This window comes from Aptenodytes patagonicus, chromosome 6 (assembly GCF_965638725.1).
Source record: "Aptenodytes patagonicus chromosome 6, bAptPat1.pri.cur, whole genome shotgun sequence".
NCBI classification, from domain to species: domain Eukaryota; kingdom Metazoa; phylum Chordata; class Aves; order Sphenisciformes; family Spheniscidae; genus Aptenodytes; species Aptenodytes patagonicus.
Genome location: NC_134954.1, coordinates 38,069,245 through 38,088,731, shown reverse-complemented (window position 1 = coordinate 38,088,731; position 19,487 = coordinate 38,069,245).

The following is a 19,487-nucleotide window of genomic DNA, read 5'->3' as shown; positions in this document are numbered from 1 at the left end:
TACAATGAAATAAAGATTTTTATTTCAGAAAAACATTTCCACAGAGGACAGTATTCTGGAATTGATAATATATGATGGCTGCTTCTTTGTGGCCATTAAGATTATTCTCCCTATTTTAATATGTTTGTGGTCAGGGTGAATGCCGTGCTAACCCAGCAACACTACACACTCCTTCTGCACCAAAATGAGCCAGTTTTGGTAATCTCTCCCTCACACTCAGTTGCATTATGTAGATAAACCTCAGGTTTTCCCACAACACAAAATGAGGTAGATGGTATATTCAAGCAGTGTGGTAAGATAACACAGGATATGTAATAGAATATATTCTTTTCTTGCCCCAGGAGTTGTCAGCACATTTTAGTACAATGAAAATTAGTTTATATAAAGTAACTTTTCTCCAATCACAAAATTATTTCTCAGTCCAAAGTTTTGGAAGGAGACTGAAGCATATGTACAACTTAAACCCATTCTCCAGCCTATATATATGTCATGGTTTAACCCCAATTGGCAACCAAGCACCATGCAGCTGCTTGCTCACCCTCCCCCACCCCAGTGGGATGGGGAGAGAATCAGAAGAGGAAAAGTAAGAAAACTCATGGGTTGAGATAAGAACAGTTTAATACTTAACAATTCCAGGTTTCTGCTGTATCAGAGGCTAAATTTGTCCTGCAGCTGCATCACTTTTGCCCATCCCATGACTCTGCTAACCCGAACCTAATTAAATGTCTTTCGTCAAAAGAATTAGTCTGTGATAGAAGAACTCTGAAAAACTATTAGCTTATTTAAAAAGAATTTGTTCTACTTCTCTTTAGTTGAGGGCTATTAACTAATATTAGATATGTATTCGGATCTTTTAAAATATAGTTATATATTCCACCTCAGTAAGAAATACATACCTTTCATATCAAATTTTATAATGCCTAAGCTCCTGCTTTATACTTCTTAACTGATGATTTTTACCACTGAAAGGATAATTCTAGCATTTGTAATAGGAAATACTCATTTAAATTAAATCATATATTTAAAAAATGCCATGCACAGAAGTTGATTGAATAACAAAACTTACACCGCTCTATTAATTTTTTCCTCATTTTTTTTAACCCTGTTGTATATTTCAATTTCTAATTTGTTTTGGTTGATATACTGTAAACTTTAAGGTTTGTGATCACTCCTGCATCTGTGATCACTTTGGCATTTACGCTTAGAAACTTCTCATCTTATATTAACATATAAGCCTGAGCCTGCAAATTCTTGCAGGGTAACTTCTTGCATCTCCTTTTGAGATATCCACAGAAAAGCAATGATTAACTGTAATAGTTAAACTAAAATTTGGTATATAGTTTCTAAAGGTTAAGAAAGCAAAAATTCTAAAAACAACAAAATCATGCTGATTTACAGGATATCCAGGATCTGATATTCAGGGTTTACCTGAATATTAGCCAATAACAAGAAAAACCTTGCTTCTAAAAGATCAAAAATTTCAGCATTCCAAAATTCCAAAAATTCCATTAACCAAGTTCTGAAACATCTGAAGGATAACCAGGTTTACAAAATATAAGAAATTGTGTTTGCTGAACTGAAAACTGTAACATTTTAAATTTTTTCCTCATTTATTTAGATATTTCGGGAAAAAAATGGGAAATTTTGAAAACTTGAGCTGGAAAAGTTAGACATTCATTTCTCCTCTCCTAGTAATTCTTGCTAGAATGGATGTATTTATATCCTTTGGTAGGAGCCATTTATCTTTGGTGCTCAACAGTTAAAAGCAGCTTTTTTTTTTTACCAGAACCACAACAAAAGAGAAAAGAATGAAAGATAAACTGAAGGCAACCTCCTTTAAAATTTTCTTTAAAACAAACATTAGATCCACTGCATTATTTAAATTAGATATATTGGGAAGATTAATTTTTTTAACACTCAAAGGAGTAGGAAAATAGAGCAAATCCTCTAGCTTGCTATGTTTTCATTTTCTGTTTTCACTATGCCAGTGCTTTAACTCTGTGGCAGATATTCATTCTGAAGGCATCCTGCACCTCACCAAAAAATTTGCCTATCCTTTCTGTGGGCTGTAGGTAATATGGTAAAAAGACTTTCAAATATGTCACCTTAAAGGGCTGATAGCTTTAATTCTAGCTATCTGGGAATTTTTAGACAAAACATTTCTTTTAACAGATAAAGACACTTTGTCAAAACCTCAAAATTTATGTGAAATAGAATTTAACATGTTCCCTGACACATTTTTGTGCAGATGTTTTCAAACATCCTATTGTCATAACTGCAAATTGAAGTTTCACTAAAAGTGAATTTTTTAAAAAATAGCTAAGTAACTGACAAAAACTTTTTTTTTTTTTTGCTTGTAAAGATTTACAAGATTTTGAGGTATCATTCTGATTCAGGATAGTTTTTCAAATATAAAAACAGGTCAAAATATCAGTTCCTACTTAGTGCTATTAAACACAGAGTAACAATCTCTCATAATTACAACTGAACATGATAAATAGGTTTTCTATTCAACATGTACCAGTTTTCTAAGAAGTCATTGCAAATTTCAGAGGGGGAAAAGCATTTTCTGAGAACTCCACAGATTCATACTTACAACAGTTATCTTTCTTACCACTAGTTCAACTCTGCTCTTAGATGGAGCTAGCCAAATCATGTAAATATGAAGAATAAAGCTTTGTGAGGAGATTTCAGCTTCTACACCTTTTTAGGATGATATTCACGTGCTTGTATTTCTGAAAGTTGCAATTCTACATCTTCCATAAAATTAATCTACTTTAAAACAAGACCCTGAATTGAAAGTCAATTTTTTGCCTGGCTTCCTTAAGGAAACAATAAAAGTTTGTGGCTGTAAAAAAAAGATTGTGACCCTGTAGCCACTGACCACACTAACAATAAAAGCTCATCATATGCTTAATTCACCTTAATCTTTGAGCATCATCTGCTTATTTCACCCTTGGTGACACCCTCTACACTCTTCTTTGCTCTTTACCAGATGATCATTGTGTAACAGTTTCCATACCAATCACTTACAGTTTCCTGCAAACTTGTGAACATCAGGTCCTTAACTCTTCCAGAAGACTAGGATGAATGAAGAACATGGGAAATGTCTTTAGTAGGTGATTATAAGGAGTTCAGAGTTATCTGCTGATCTTGTAAACTGTCATTCAAAGCAATGTTTCAAAACTTAAGATTATCAAAAACTCAATGAGCTGCTGTTAGGTTCTCCACAAAGCCCTATAGAAAACTGGTTAGAGTTAAAACATACTGCTCTAAAGACTCCACTACATTACTGTAAAAATATATTCATGATGTAAAAATTCACACAGTATCTTTATAGCAATGCATATTTCTCTTTCTATTTCTGCCCATCTCCAGAAAGGATATTAGAGTCTATTTTTTCCACAGGTGGTGAGGGACAATGAAAGTCTCTAGTGGTTTCGACCAGACACAATTAGGAAAGAACATGTCACTTCCAAAATGTGTCATACAAGTTATACATGCCAGTATGTACTATCTTTGTAAAAACGCCACATGCTTTTTATAGCGTGATATTAAACAGAAAAGGATATCAAATAGGTTTTTGTAGCTTTAAGCAGATAAATAGACAACTAAGCAGAAGACAATTGCTGTACGACATACTCCACCTGCCCCCAGCAGGGCTCAACATGGACTTCAGACGCCAGCTAACACACACATCGCTTGCTAGTGGATTACTTCTCAAGCACTCTTTATATCAAATGTTTGAAAAACCAAGTGCTAGTGTAACTAAATACAGCTAAAAAGTACTTCAGTTTCTCACATTTAATGAGCTGCTAAGCCTTCAACAATTTTCTTGTGGAGCAAAGAGATATTAACAACAAATAATAGAGAGCAGTAAGGCAATTTTAAAAAAGTGAAATCCAATAAAAGTAACTAGTTATTTAAACATAAAACAAAACATAAAATGGCTGTACTGAGCCACACCAAAAGTTCATGCAGCCACATCTCCTGTTTCTGACAGCTGGCAGCCACAAAAGTCTGGGAAAGCGTGCAGGAACCACATAAGCATAAAATGCTAATTCCATAATGCTAATTCCATATAATGCTCTTCCAGGTTCCAGTCATTACTACCTCAGGGGCTTTCGACACCAGGGATTGTATTTTAGACCGCAATCATCAGAGCAGATTGCATCCAACACCCTCCTGGATTTTTCTTAGGTAACTTTTTGAAAACTCACAAATCCTGAAAAAATTGATTACACTAAATAACCAATGACTCAGAATTCAGACTATTACAAGAAACTGGAAATGTCCTAAGTGAAATTATAATTCTTTACAAATAGTAGAAACAGTACAATTTTATGACACTGCATGCAGTTATAACTCAATTGAATGAAACAGCAAAGATACATGCACGGTTATAATTGGATAGGCACTTATATAAGGCGACATACATGCACGCTTAACCACACTCTCTGAACTGTGGTCTCATTAGTTTTGATGGAGAAAACTCTAGCTTGTGTTTCCAGGATACTCTCAAGTTTCTAGAAAATAGGCAAGAAGCTGAACATTTGATGGCTTATTTCATCATCCACTTTTAATTCCTCCATCAGTGGTGAGAAATTATAATATAAAGAAACATCCTCAAAATTACTTCAGCTACACTGTCTAGAAATCAGAGTTTTAAACAAATTTCAGATGATGGACATACCAGCTGACAGTGTTCTAGACTTTACTTTACAATATAGAAGTACAGCAAAAAGATTATTTTTCTGTGTTCTGTTCTATGTCCTTTAACAAATAAATTTTGACTGCATTCTCCTGCATTTTGAGGTAATTTACACTCTAAGTGTATCCAAGCAAACAACTTTGCATACAAAAATATTCACTAAAGTATTTTAAAACATATTTCAGAGCAGTTTATTATCTCTATGCGCATTAAAAACAGTTCACATGTGAAACTATAAATACTGAATACTTGAAGCAATTCCTCTAGTAAGGAACTTGAAAAAATGCACTGGCTGAAATATATTTTCAGAAAACAGCCAAAACAATGAATAATTGAAAACAGGATGAGTTCACTAACAATTTGCAAGAGAAAGAGCTAAATTCTATGAATACGTTCTTTGCTCTATATTCTTTCTCTTCCCCTTCTTCCAGTTACTCTGCATAGCATTTTATATCCTTTGAAATTCATTTTATAATAATTATGCATACAGAATATTAATCCTTCAATTTAATATTCTGTAAGACCCCCAAAAAATTGTCATTTCAAAGAAATTATCTCCTTTTGTTTCATCTACTTTTTTTTTTTTTTTTTTTAATCTATTCCAGGACATTTGCATCAGTTTTCAATGCTAGACCCATAAATCTGAATGGGGGGGGGGAATGGCGTATTATGAATTAGCACCTCAGCTGAAAAACCAAATTCTGTTCACGCTGAACTTGCTGGAAAATCCCAGTTTCAGCAGGTTTCCAACCTCTGCGCAGTCAGGGGCATCTGCTCAGGACACCGGGCAAGTCCTCAGGGCTCGAAAAGCCTCCTGAAGGCAGCCAGGAGGATGCTATGTTTGGGGGGCTTATCTGAAACACGGTTTTGACAGAATCTGACTATATTTAGGTGAAAGATAAGGGTAATAGATAAGGATAAGGTAAGGTAAAAAAATACAAGGAGAAAGAAACTCCAAAAACCATGCAAGGTTTGAGTTGCAGCTGACTGGCTTTACCATACGAGCTCCTTTTCTGCAGTCAGCTTCCGTCTCATAAATACTTAGGATCATAAAACGTTGTAATATCTTTCTGAGTAACAGATGTTATTTGGCTTATACAATGGCTTCAAGTACCAGATTGCAATGACTTATAAGAATCCAGAGTACAGTATGTTTTTCTAATACTTGGCAATTTGTGAAGTTGAAAATATGAAATATCATAGAAATAATGTACATCTGTAATTTTTTGATGGTAAGTTGCTGTATAGGAAGCTGTAGGGTTTTATTAGGATTTCTGTATTTCAGAAACATCTATTCATTAATTTCTAAAAATAGAGATCTGTGTTGCATATGAAGCTGGTGGGTTTGTATTATCCTTTCAGAGCATTTACATGGACAGAGCCCGTTGCTGGCAGATCCCCCACCTCTCTCCTCGCAAAGAAAGGCTCAGGTTCTTATATCTGAAACCCTTACATCACAAGGAAGGATGATTCAGGGTGCCAATCTTGAATGTGTTGCAAAAACCCCAGGCTATCCAGGACTGGTCCTTCCTTCCAAGTAATCCCACAGAGCTGAAGAACTGAGACCATCCGCATTTTGGAGGTGAAATTCCTGCCTCTAGAGATGTTTTTTCCCTGCCAATCCTTCTCCCACACACCTTTCCAGCATCAGGACCCTTACTGATGAATAGCAAATATTACAGGGGCTACAAAACTATCCACATTTCAATTCCCAGCCAGAGGAGAGACTCACCCCTGTCCACCACACAGTTCAGAGGATGGCTGTGCTAGAATATAAACAGAGATGTCTAGCCTCCGGATTTGCATTGTGTGGAAACCACATCACAGTTTAATTAGTGTTTAAATTCCAAAGGTTCAGAGCCTAACTGAATGCTGCAATGTTTGCTCGGGCTGCACCATGCAGTCTGTTTATTTTATGACATAGTTAAAACAATGTAAATAGTAATATATTAAAGATTACGTACATGGAGGGTAGGACCCTGCATTGTGCCATACAAGTATGTTTAGGGAATAAAAACTGTCAGCAAGTAATCTGAAACTGAATTTAGCTCTTCAGGTATTTTACTTGAAAACAGAAAATTAAGCCTAAGTACAAGCAACTTAATATATTTTGGTAGACAATAATAATAAAAATATAATGAAATAAGTGGATACATTTTGGACTCCAGAGTTAAACAACTGAAGTAGTCACAAGCTAGTGGATTTATAGAAACTATAGAATACTATTAAAATGCATATGTTCGTATCAGTAGAAGTGAAGGTGCAGGCTGCAGAAGTGAATAAAAATTTGCATGTTATAATTGTTTCTACAAAAGACTGAGAATGTCACATTAAATGACAGCTGTCTTGTTCTCTGAGAAGCAGACTTTTAACTAGCTTCACCACCTTTATTCAGCAGTCAGCAGATAATGTGGTTCTCTTGCAGGATTTTGAGTTATCCACAATCACATTTTTTAACCTTTTTTTACATGTAGATGGAGAAATGTTTTTCTAATCGCAGTTGTAAATTTAAAAATTATCAAGAAATGTATTCATTAGTACCATAAATTGGCATGCTGCCAACTATGCAAGATGTTACCAGGCCTGTTGCAATAATTTAATTTTTATTAGATAGACATTCTTTTAGCAGTATTCTCTTTGCTTGTGATAAACATACTTGTAAATAGGTAGAACTGGTATCCAGATATACCATAATTGGGGGAAAAAGAAGCCTATAAATGTCTATCATCCAGCTTTTGAAGATAGGTACACTTAAATCCGGAAAACTTTGCAAATTTTTCCTGGAAAGGAAGCAGCACAGGAGGAAAAGCCTCCTTTGCCATCTTACAAGCAGGAGTAAAATTCCTGCTTAGGACCTACAGAAGAAAATAAAATATGCAGAGAAATAGTCCTTCAGGAGACAAAAGAGCTTCTCAGCCAGTACAGAGCAGCTGAGGTACCCTTATCTGCAAATCTCACGGAGTGCGAACATATGCAAGCAGGATCCCAAGGAGATCCCTTATTGCTCATACACTAAGCATAAGGAAAGATATAACTCACTGCTGTTGGCAGCTCTATTTGTAATGCATAAGGGCATAAATGAAAGGAGACATTTCCCTCACGCTCACAGCCCAACTTCTCATCACGCAGTACCTTAAGCATGCTTCTTTAAGATGCTGTGACGCTACTTTAAGATAAGTGTTACTCGCATATTTTGGTCAGCTACAAGTGACATGACATGTATTATCCTCACAACCTAAATCTAGAAACAAATAACAGTGGGAGCAAATCAGCTCTGAATATGTTTTTAAAACATCAAAAAGTTTGAAATCCTGAGCCAAATTTGAAACTGCATTTAAACACTGGGTTTGAGCACATAATTTACAGACAACAGAGCATGGAAGCAATGCGAGTATTAAGCCCGTGTATTTAAAAAACACTTTGATGCTATATTACTCAAGGTACTAATTGAACAGAAATAGCAGTGAGATTAGACCAAGGTTGTACAGAAAATCTCAGGGCTGAAGTGAGTGATGTAGAGAGATTGCTACGCTTATCAGTATTACTACTACTACTTATTAATACTGATGGCACAGCAGTATCTTATATGAAAATCTGAGTCTATATGAAAATCTGAGTACTTTGTTCTAACAATGCTTGCCACATACTGCAAAAAAGTCAATTTATGGTCAGAGAAAATTGATAATAAACATTTCATTCTGTGGTTAGATTTTATATCATAACTACTAAAGGATTAACAGTCATTATTTAAAAATACAACTAAAATAAGAGTCTGATATATTACTAGCAATCAGTGGTTGGCTTGTAATAGAAAGTGTGTTAAAAAAACAATAAAATGTAATGAGTGAACACTACTCGCCCACCAATGCAGTACTGTCGGACTCCGGTAAGGCGGCTGTCATTTTGTAGACCCCTAGGCTATTTATAGTGGTCATTTATTGGAAAGATTTTCTATAAAACTACACAAAAACACCTCCTGATATTTAGTTAAGGAATCTCTTTTTCCTCTGTAAGACATCAGATCATGTAATTAGCACATCCAGTACTCAGAAGTAAAACAGTTTTCCTGAAGTGCTCGCTTAGCCAGGATTTTACTTGCCAAATAGCTTAACTTTTATTATGTTCATGAGAGACACAAGTATTTAGAGCTGTATCACTTTAATCACTTTTATAACCTCCTGAGTTTCCTTTTTGTCTCTTATGTTATATGCTATGAAAGAATATAGGGATATGTCATAATGAAGATACTGAAATCAAAGCTATACATCCTTCCATTTTTCTTATGTTTTCCTAAGATGCCCTTTACTGGGAGTATTATGCACATCTCATAGGAAACAGCTGAAAAATGGCTGCAGCTATCCTTACAAGGTCCCATGACATAACGTACCATTTATTCACTGAACTTCACTCCCTATATCCCATTTAACACCTTATTATTTTTCTCAACATTTTGATGAACAATTCTGCCCACCACGTAATGCGAGAAAAATTGTAATGAGCAGGACTGTGATTGGAAGCAGACAAGCCTTTAAAGTCAGATCTTTGCTCTTCTTTCTGCTACCTTAGCACTACTGCAATTATTTAATTATTCAGGAAAGTAGCAAATAGATGTGTTTCACCTTGAAAGCACTGAAGGCTTCCCACTTACATAAGCCAGCTCAGAGGACCTCCTCCCTCACTCCGGCTCAGCCAGGGGAACAGCTAACGTAATAGGTTTCCATCATCAAAAAAGCCAGCATTTGAGAATTGCCTCTATCAAATTCTTCACCAGGAGCCAAACTGGCTGCAGTTTCAGAAGAGAAGTGCAGCGGGCTGGGGTAGAAGCAGTCCACTTCTTGGCAGGCAGGAGCATTATTCACCCTTTGGCCAGCCAGTCTCCGCCAAAAGGGAGAACAAACCCCAACCAAGAACTGCGCACGTGGGCAAAGTTTCCAAGACAAAGTGACATTGAGATTACCCTAAGTAAGGGAACTATCCATGCTACTTCTCTTCCTTTTTGGAGAGAGAAAAAATAACAAAATAACTATTGAAGGGTAAATTATTAACTGATGCTCAACTTAGAAGATGTTCCTACTGGGCATTACCAGAATGACAGGCAGAAGGAATGAAAGGATCGGACTTTTCATTCTAAAAATAATGGAAGCATGAGAAATTGCGCATCTGAGGAGGTTTTAAACATATAGAACACAAAAGCACAAAATATAAAGTATCTTAAAGTATCATAAATTCTTAACAAGATTGAAATAGGTTAAACATCCATTAAGACATATTTTATTAAGCTGAATATTTTGTATTTAAAGTGAATCCATGTAAGTAATAAGACTATCACAGTGACAAAAATGGCAGATTTTATCAACGTATTACTTAGAAAATGGAGGCGAGGACTATACCCAGACTTTCCAGTATAAAACCTAAAGCATCTGCCAAAAAAATAATCTGCAAATTGTTCAAAATCAGAATTAATTGTATTAAGAAAATCTTTGTTCTTAACAAAAGCATTTATTACATGTAAAAACATAATGTACATAAAAAGTTCAATTCCAATGTTTAGCTTTATTTTCATTCCCAGACTCATTTGCTTTTGCAGCTACTTCAAGTTCAATTTAAAAAGGGACAATTTAACTTGAAGTTTGTGTAATGGGACTTCATGCACAACATTATCTTACACACTTTACATAAAGTCTAATCTTGGTAGAAATATCCCCTTTTTTTGTTACCCAGTAAAACTCGCAGTACCTCAAAAAAATCTATTTTAAACTGCAATAATTTCTAATGTAGATTCATTTTAATGGTAAGGTTGCTTAAGAACAGCCATCTGCATTACACCCCTAGCAAAGTTATCCCTTAAAGACTAAATAGTGGAAGCTGATGAAACAATCTACTTTTTAATACATTTTTGCTGCAAAATGCATATATTCCCATTACAAAAGCTTTATTAGTGACACTGGAAATATTTTCTGTTCTTCTGTCTTTCTATGTAAATATGCCTGCAGTAGGAACAGCGGACTACTCTGCTGGCCAGTAGTGTACCCACACTTGTGCAATATATTTCCACTGAACCATTAGCCAAACACCCAACGGAGAAAGGTCATTCCACTGAAATCTGAACCAATGTAATAGGCATTCATCTTTATATTCTGCACGCTTTGTTAATGACGGACTGAACAACACCATGCCTACAGCCAACTGACAGGAATTCTAACCTGATTAAATGTCCCAGTATGTTTTAATACCCTTAAATGGAATTTTTATGGCCTGTTCTGCACGCATATTATTAGTACAGAACCATCAAAGAAACCACAGACACGCATAATAGCTCATCAATTTGTAGCTAGGCACTTCTGACCTTGAAAAATCAGCTGTCTTTCAGATTAATGCAGCTATGTTTTGGGCAGAAAAAAAGAAGCTATAAAATTATCATGCTTATTTTTGTCACATGTCAGCACCAGAGTAGGGAATAAAGGCCACGCTGCTGGCTTTTTATTGATATTGCCGTCAACCTCGGACATCTGAATTAGAAACTCAGAGACCTATTTCTAATAAAAATCCACTCAGACATTAACATTTCAGCTATAGATGCTCTGCTAGCAGGAAGATGGCGTTTAGTCTGACTTCCACTCCCCCATCAGTGGGTTTTCACATTTCCTGTCCTTCACAGAAGACCCTAAAGCACTTAAAAACCAGCTCTAGTTTGGACCACAACATCCACCCACAGAACAGGTCAAAGGCTCTTCTGGGGGAAGAGATGGTAAAGGAAAAGGACAAGTGGAAGATACAAATGCCATCCCCATCTCTAAAAGAGGTGGTAGTACATACAGCGTAATGGCGATAAATTAATAATGGTTGAAACATTCAGGGAACAGAAATATATGTAGCTTTGGGAATAAGTTTAAAAATCAGTACGTTGGGAAAGAAGTGGACAAGAGGAGGATGAAGGCTGTTTTAAAAGGAGAATTTTCGTACTGGAGGGAAGCCACTAATGGGCTTTCTGAAGGACTGGTCTTAGGATCCGAGACAGGGCGATGCTCTCTAAGGTAAGAGCAATTGCAAATCATTCCCGGCTGTAGAACATTTCCTTGTATAACTGAGGAAAAGGCCCAGGGAAGACAGTCTTATAAACAGATTTTTAATTTTTTTTTTTTTCCCTTTCGGTATCAAATGGCTCACTATTCGTTATTTCTGAGTAGTCTCTCCCCTTAGAGCTGTTCAACTTGCATAAATAACCAAATGTACATCTGAACAGACAACTCAATACTGGTCTTCCATTTTCCAGCAAAATGCCCAGGCCACTGGGGTACAGGAACCATCTCTTATGCCTTCAAAGAAATATTTATTATATCACTAAAGTCAAGATAGATGCTTGACATTCCAATTTACCAAGGCGTTTAACTTAAGGAGTGTGCTTTAATTGCTCTGGACTTGATCTAGTTAACTTTATTATTTACATAAATGCTTTGCACTAGGATAGACTTACAAAGGAATTGATTTTTTTGACGAGACTTCCACATACTTTTAGCCAGCCTGAATCTGCATTTTTTGCTGCATGAATATGTTCCTTCAGAAAAAAAAAACAAAAATCATTCTTCTCCACATTCTGTTCTTTGCAACAGACTTGTTAGGAAAATTAAGTAAATCACAATTCATATATATGCTTATTTTTAACATAGACTTTCAGTCTCAGTTTTCTTCCTTTTGTCTTTACTTGATTTGTTGGGAAATGGTGAGAGTGAGAAGATTCTGCTTCTCCTGGTCTGGCTTTTTATCCTTTAGTCTTTAGAGAAATTAATAAAAAAAAGCATCAATAAAACAAAAAAACAAGAACAGTATGAGAAATACACGGGGCTTTTAATGCTCTCTCTAGCTTGATTAACAACCTGTGCCATCCAATCAATTAAAAACCCAACCAAGATAGACATCTTCCATTCATTTGTATAATTACAATGTGGCATCCAGAAGAACCATTATCGTAACAGGTGACAGAATCTCTCCAATACACATTACTATTAACTTTACCCAATCTTACAATTACTTTAATGTCTTTTAAAGAAGACATTATCAGAGAATGCACATGCAAGCATTATTCACTACTGATATCGATATCTGACAAGGTGAAAATAGCTAGACCAGCACTACAAACCATCACATTTTTGCCAACAAAAACATAGCTATTAAAAGCCAAAGGCAAAACTGATATCTCCCTCATGCTCTGAATTCTATGAAGTAAAGATTTGAAAATGAAATGAAAAGTTTAAGGTGCCCTTCTTGAAACACATTCAGGATTTTCTGTTAGATAAAGGATTTTGAGTGGAGACCATTACTTAGCAAGGATAATCTAGAGGCAGTGAAAGTGGAAGCAAAAAAGTGAGCAACAAACATAAAATCCTGCAAGACTGTAATTTATAAACCAGGAAAACCAAGCAACCTACACAACAATCAAAGACTCCTTACATACAAAAATCAATACTAACTGCTACTTCGTGATGTTCCTAAATGTTGATTTTAGCTAAATGTCAGGCTCCTCCAAACATGTGGTAATGATGTTAAAATCACCAAGTTCTCCTGCAATCGTCTTAACACCATCCTTATTAGAAGTGTCCCAGAAACAACACCTGAGCAATTCATCCTCACCAAAACAATCTCGTGTTTGTGCCGAGCAGAATCAAGGGAAGGAGAAAAGCCCACTCCCAGCCTACACATAAATACCAGGCATGCTCCCACAAATCATGGCAGGCTGCCTAAAGGTTTCCAGGGTTTCATTTTATCTCAGAAGACTCCTCTGTCCTCCTAGAGACTATTTTTCCCAGAGCAGAACAGTGACAAACAGTCTGGTAAAAACACTTCTGCTCCATTAGTGAGACGACATTGAACCATGCAATGAAATATGCACCATCCTTCCAAACACAGGTGTACTGCTGCAGCTAGAATTTCCACTGCACTACCAAATGACTTCGGGGAAAAATGAAAATAGCACAAGGAGATAAGGGACAGAATCCAGGTCTTTGCAACACAACAATAACAGATGATGGGTTGTCATTTTTGCTGTTTTTAAAAAGACACCCCTGATTGTTACTGTGTTTTAGTTTGCCTAATGAAGTAGTCTTGAAGTACATGAAGGGAATTCTTTGGGGATGAAATTGAGCAAAAAGGCAGCATCCAGGAGCCAGACCAAAGCACTTCTCTCAATTGACAGCACCCAACCACAGATGCTACAGAATAATCAGCCCTCCAGTGCATTTAATGTATATGCAACATGCTCAAACCAGCTTTTCCCCTCTACCAGACCTCTATGGGGCCATACCACTTGCTAATGGGGATATACTGTCTTACGTATCCTTTTGACAAAAGCGGTTGAGTATGCATGGTGCCAAATAATCTTGTGGCATACTGCTCTAGCAGCTGTGCTATAGTGTGGTATTTTCTACAGATTTGCATTTCTTCATTTTCAAAGTTTTAAGGCTTGAAAAAATTTACCTCCTTAACCCAAAGATTTCAGCTAAGTTGAATGCAAAATTCAGACGTGCAAAGTGCACAGTAAAACTGTTTAACCTCTGTGTTAAAGCTTTCTGAAGCTCAGAGTAACTACAAGCTCATTAGTCAATATGAAAGAGGTGGGAAAAGCAGCTGAATAATTGTGTAAAAAAAATAAGTTCCATGCTTCATAATAAAAAATAGTTTATATGTTTTACCCTCATGTTTTGCCAAGTACAAGAAATAAGGCTGATACTTTTCATTCATACCTCATAGCAGGTCAAATAAAGCTGACCACAGCTTGTGTATTTACTTCCTTAAATCGCTATTTGTTCTTGTATTTGCACCTATCTGATATATCATTGGAAAGGTGTACATAAAAATCTATATGGCCAAAGGGTTTTGGATTTCACAGTACATAAATACTCATTTCCAGAGCTAGCCCCATTTGTAGAAAGAGTTTGGGTGTGGGGTGGGGTTTTTTTCTTATTTTCAGTATGCCTTCCCCAACTGATCTCTAGACTAAGGTCTATTCCTGCAAATAGAGGAAAATGATCTCAGATTAATTAAGAGGAAATGACCCTGTGCTGTCTTTTATCCCCATTAGACCAACTTTGATCCTAAAATTGTGACAAACACCGTAACTCTATTCTGCAGCAAGAAGCTTTGCTACAATCCTCCAGACTGCTTTTCCAGTCTTCAGCATATATTTCATAGAATCATAGAATAGTTTGGGTTGGAAGGGACCTCTAAAGGTCATCTAGTCCAACCCCCCTGATTTTGATTTCCCTTATACTTCTCAACAATTGTTTGGAAGCAAACGCTGAATTTGGTAAACGTAGCTCGGAAATGTATCTGCACATAAAGGATTGATGTTACAAAAGGAACATGAGGCTGGACTAACTGAATCATCAACTTCAGGTAACACCTCGGCTACAAGCACAAACAAGAGCCTGAACAGAGAATGTGCATGCAAGTTCTTGGAAAGCCTTCACTTACCGTCTTCATACTCCTGAAGAGTTCAGAAAACTTTCAGGGAGACATTAAGTTACTTTAATTGTAATACAATCTGTTAACAAACAACACAAGCTATCTAAAGTGTATAGTGTATATATAGATCTTCTTTGTCTTTCAAGTAGCAACTACGCTAAAAGCAAAACATCTTAATACAAACAAATCAGTAACTTCCATTTTGCTGAAATGGAAAAAACAGTTATTTCCGATAAAAATAGAATTTCAATCAATTTAAGCCTGCCAAAGCAAATTATTATAGACATGGAAGAGAGTTAACTGTCATGGGTGTGACAGAGTAAATAACAACCTATAATGCATCTAGGTACTGGGCTTTACTTAAGAAACAATGAGATTAGAGCTTTTACCCTACTTATTTCAGGTGCACATACTTGCTCCCTGCACCACCACTTCAGCATCAGGTTCACTTGATCTCAGGGTCCCTTCCCAGGAGGGAGGTCCAGGAAGGTTGGGCAGAAAGTCACATCACTTTGTGCTGTGCAGCTGCTCACAGCTACCAGTCCTGGCTGTTACTTTAGCATCTGTCTCCACGCATCCCTCTGATCTCTAGGACCTTCCTCTACTCCCAGGATCTTTCCTCCAGCCAGGTTCTTCATCCTCCTGTGATCAGCCTTTTGTTTGGTGGTTCTGTCTCATGTCCCTTTAGTCATTACAGAATTCAGGGCATCTGAATCTGCCTGCCTGCCCTCCCCAGCATTTACAATTTAAATTTTTTTTTTTTTTAAAAAAGCCTTTGGTTTCACTCTGAATAGCAGCTGTATTTGCTATTTAGTTTTTAATTTCTGATGGTGAATATTTTTGATTGCTTTTTCCCCCCTCTAGCACTACAGTGGAATCACAACAAAGTCCCATTTTAAATATCAATTTTAGCAATTCAAATTAAAATACTAAAAACTTACACTGGCACAGTGTTGTTTTAGAGGAATTTTGGACTCTATTCACAGAAAAGTAATTAGACGAGCACTTTATAGAGCAGATGATTTCTTTTCAAAGGTAAATAAAGGTGAATCTGTAGTTATATGGGCAGTGAAGGTATATTTCATTCCTTATCTACATATAGAGCTGTGTTCCCATTATTGACAGAGCAATATCCTCACGGAGCTCTAAAATTGTATAAGAGTTTCAAAGGAAGCAGGTTAAGCGATAGATTTGCTGAAACCATTCAGGCCAAAATAAGTATTTATCCATAGGTTTAATCATACATTGTCTGAGAAGTCACAAGTATAGCTTCTTCTAGAGATAGCACTGATGTGAACATGCATCTGAATTATAATAAAAACTACCCTTAGACTTAGAAAAAAGGCAGAAAAATGTTGCTGATAAGTAGTGAAAATCACAGGGTGTAAGGAAATGGATTATTTGAAGAGAAAAGAGCTTCTTGCAGCACTGAGAGATCCCGATTTCCATTTTAGTTGCATCAGCTTTTACACCAGCATAGCCTTCTTGACTTCACTGGTGTTATTTCTAATTCATGGCAACAAAAAAGAAGCAGCATACAAAGAAAACTAACTATAACCACTGTAAAAAAAGGAGCAAGTTTCTGTATTACGATGACATTGCTAAAGAACATTCAATTCAATGCAAGCTCATATTTTTCTTGACTTTTCTGTAAACATATTCTAAAGAAGTGATATATCTGCAGCAAAAAGAAAGCTGTCTGAAAAAATGAATTTTAATGACTTAATGCTATGATCATCATGATCATTCATTTTTTTATTTTTCCCCCACTTGGTAGGGAAACAAAAGACACAAATTTACTCTACCATTGACCATTGCGTTTCTGAACACCAAAAGAAGAGGCAAATCATAGAATCATAGAATCATAGAATCATTGAGGTTGGAAAAGACCTCTAAGATCATCGAGTCCAACCGTCGACCCAACACCACCATGCCCACTAAACCATGTCCCTAAGTGCCTCATCTACTCGTCTTTTAAATACGTCCAGGGATGGGGACTCAACCACTTCCCTGGGCAGCCTGTTCCAATGTTTCACCACTCTTTCAGTGAAGAAATTTTTCCTTACATCCAATCTAAACCTCCCCTGGCGCAACTTGAGGCCATTTCCTCTCGTCCTATCGCTTGTTACTTGGGAGAAGAGACCGACACCCACCTCGCTACAACCTCCTTTCAGGTAGTTGTAGAGAGCAATGAGGTCTCCCCAATCACATGATGTAGAAATATGATGTATCAGCACGTAGAAGTCTGTATACACAGAAAGAGCACAATATTGCAATTTGCTGGTGCTACTTACAGAGGTTGGACTCACCTTCCTTCCAAATGCACGAAAACAAATACACTGCAGTTCTTTAACTTTCATACTTTGGAGAAAGAGACCACCTCAATAAATAAGGTATATCACTTAAGTTATAAATACTACCTAAGTATTAATACAATCTTGCATTTATCATTTAGCCCAAGACTATGTCCTCCTCCTAGACTTCTGTCGTGGTTTAATCTCAGTCAGCAATTAAGCACCACGCAGCCGCTCGCTCACTCCCCCCCACCCGGTGGGATGGGGGAGAGAATTGGAAGAGCACAAGTTAGAAAGACTCGTGGGTTGAGATAAAAACAGTTTAATAATTGAAATAAAATGATAATAATAATATGATAATAATAATAATAATACACAAAACAAGTGATGCACAGTACAATTGCTCACCACCCGCCGACCGATGCCCAGCCAGTCCCCGAGCAGCGGCCCCCCCGGCCAGCTTTCCCCAGTTTATGTACTGAGCATGACGTCACATGGTATGGAATGTCCCTTTGGCCAGTTTGGCTGTGCCCCCTCCCAGCTTCTTGTGCACCTCCAGCCTTCTCAGTCGGTAGAGCATGGGAAGCTGAAAAGTCCTTGGCTAGTGTAAGCATTACCTAGCAACAACTAAAACACCGGTGTGTTATCAACTTTGTTCTCATCCTAAATCCAAAACACTATACCAGCTACTAGAAAGGAAATTAACTCTATCCCTGCCAAAACCAGGACAACTTCCTTTAATTAAATTTCTGTCTATTTTACTATGAGCTACCAAGTACTGTCTTCCCATGCTTGTTTCTCCCAGATACTTGCAGGCACCAGTAGTATGGTGTCCTGTGGTTTTCCCCATCTGACAGGTATTTATCCTTTGTTATTTTAAGGATGAAAAGCAAGGTAAGAAAATAAACCAAAAAAAGCAATAAATGTAATAAAAGGCTGTACTACATTTTCAACTTCATTTATAAATTATGTACTAACACATATTATATTAAGCCAAAACACAAATTGACCTAAAATCTTTGCAATAGAATGTGGGGGAAAGGTGCCATTTCCTACTAACAACAAACCAATTTCAGATTTAGCACCCATTTTGCTATATTTCATAAAATAAATTTTGTTTTTACTATACTAAATATATGTAGATTCTTCTTGTTGTGAAAATAGTCATTGTGCTGCTATTTTGCTAAACGTGTAGCCAGGACAGCTGAATAACACAAGCTACATACATACATGATTTTTGCCTCAGTCAAAGCAAGTGTGTTAGTTCTTATGGTTAATAATTAAGAACAGTGACCATCTGCATGCACAGATGTGCAGAACAAATTGTACTTCAATTTTGAGAAGGAATTCATGGTTCTGTACTCCAAATTTCTTACCTGTTTTTTTTTTTTTAAAAAAAAGACTGGAGAAGTAGACCCTGATTTTGTGTTGTAATGCTGCTCTCCATATACCTTCCATATATTTGGCTATTGACGCTCCCATACCCATGTTGATTTGATCCCTTCCCACCCCCTGTCCTGTGCTTGCTTTTTCTTTAGGTTCAGAAATATTTCTTCCCAGAGGAGAGTTTGTAAAAAATAAATTTCTTTTCTGAGCTAGTCTTATTTCATATTAATTTAGCCATTCATAAAGGTATGCCTCACTGGGTTTTACCAGGATAGGGCTACCTCTCACAGGCTGAGACTGAGCTCGGCAGAGCCAAAGGAAAGGTTCACCAGATCCTGTAGCAGTATGGTGAAGGCCAAAAGCACTTCTTTCATTTATTGCTCTTTCAGATAATTTAAAGCAGATATTGGATAAAATAACCAAAAAAAGATAGTAGACTAAAAATATTTTTAGCATACTATTAAATACACATAGAGCTAGGTTACAGAGAGAGTCCTGAAGATTTGAGACCTGAATCCAGACTTTGAACCTCGCCAGAGTTCACATGCATTTGGAGTGTTGCTTGTGCTCAGCAGACTGTGGACCTAGGAAGAGGACTGTGCAGTGCAAGGGCTGGTTGGGATCCTATCAAAGCTACC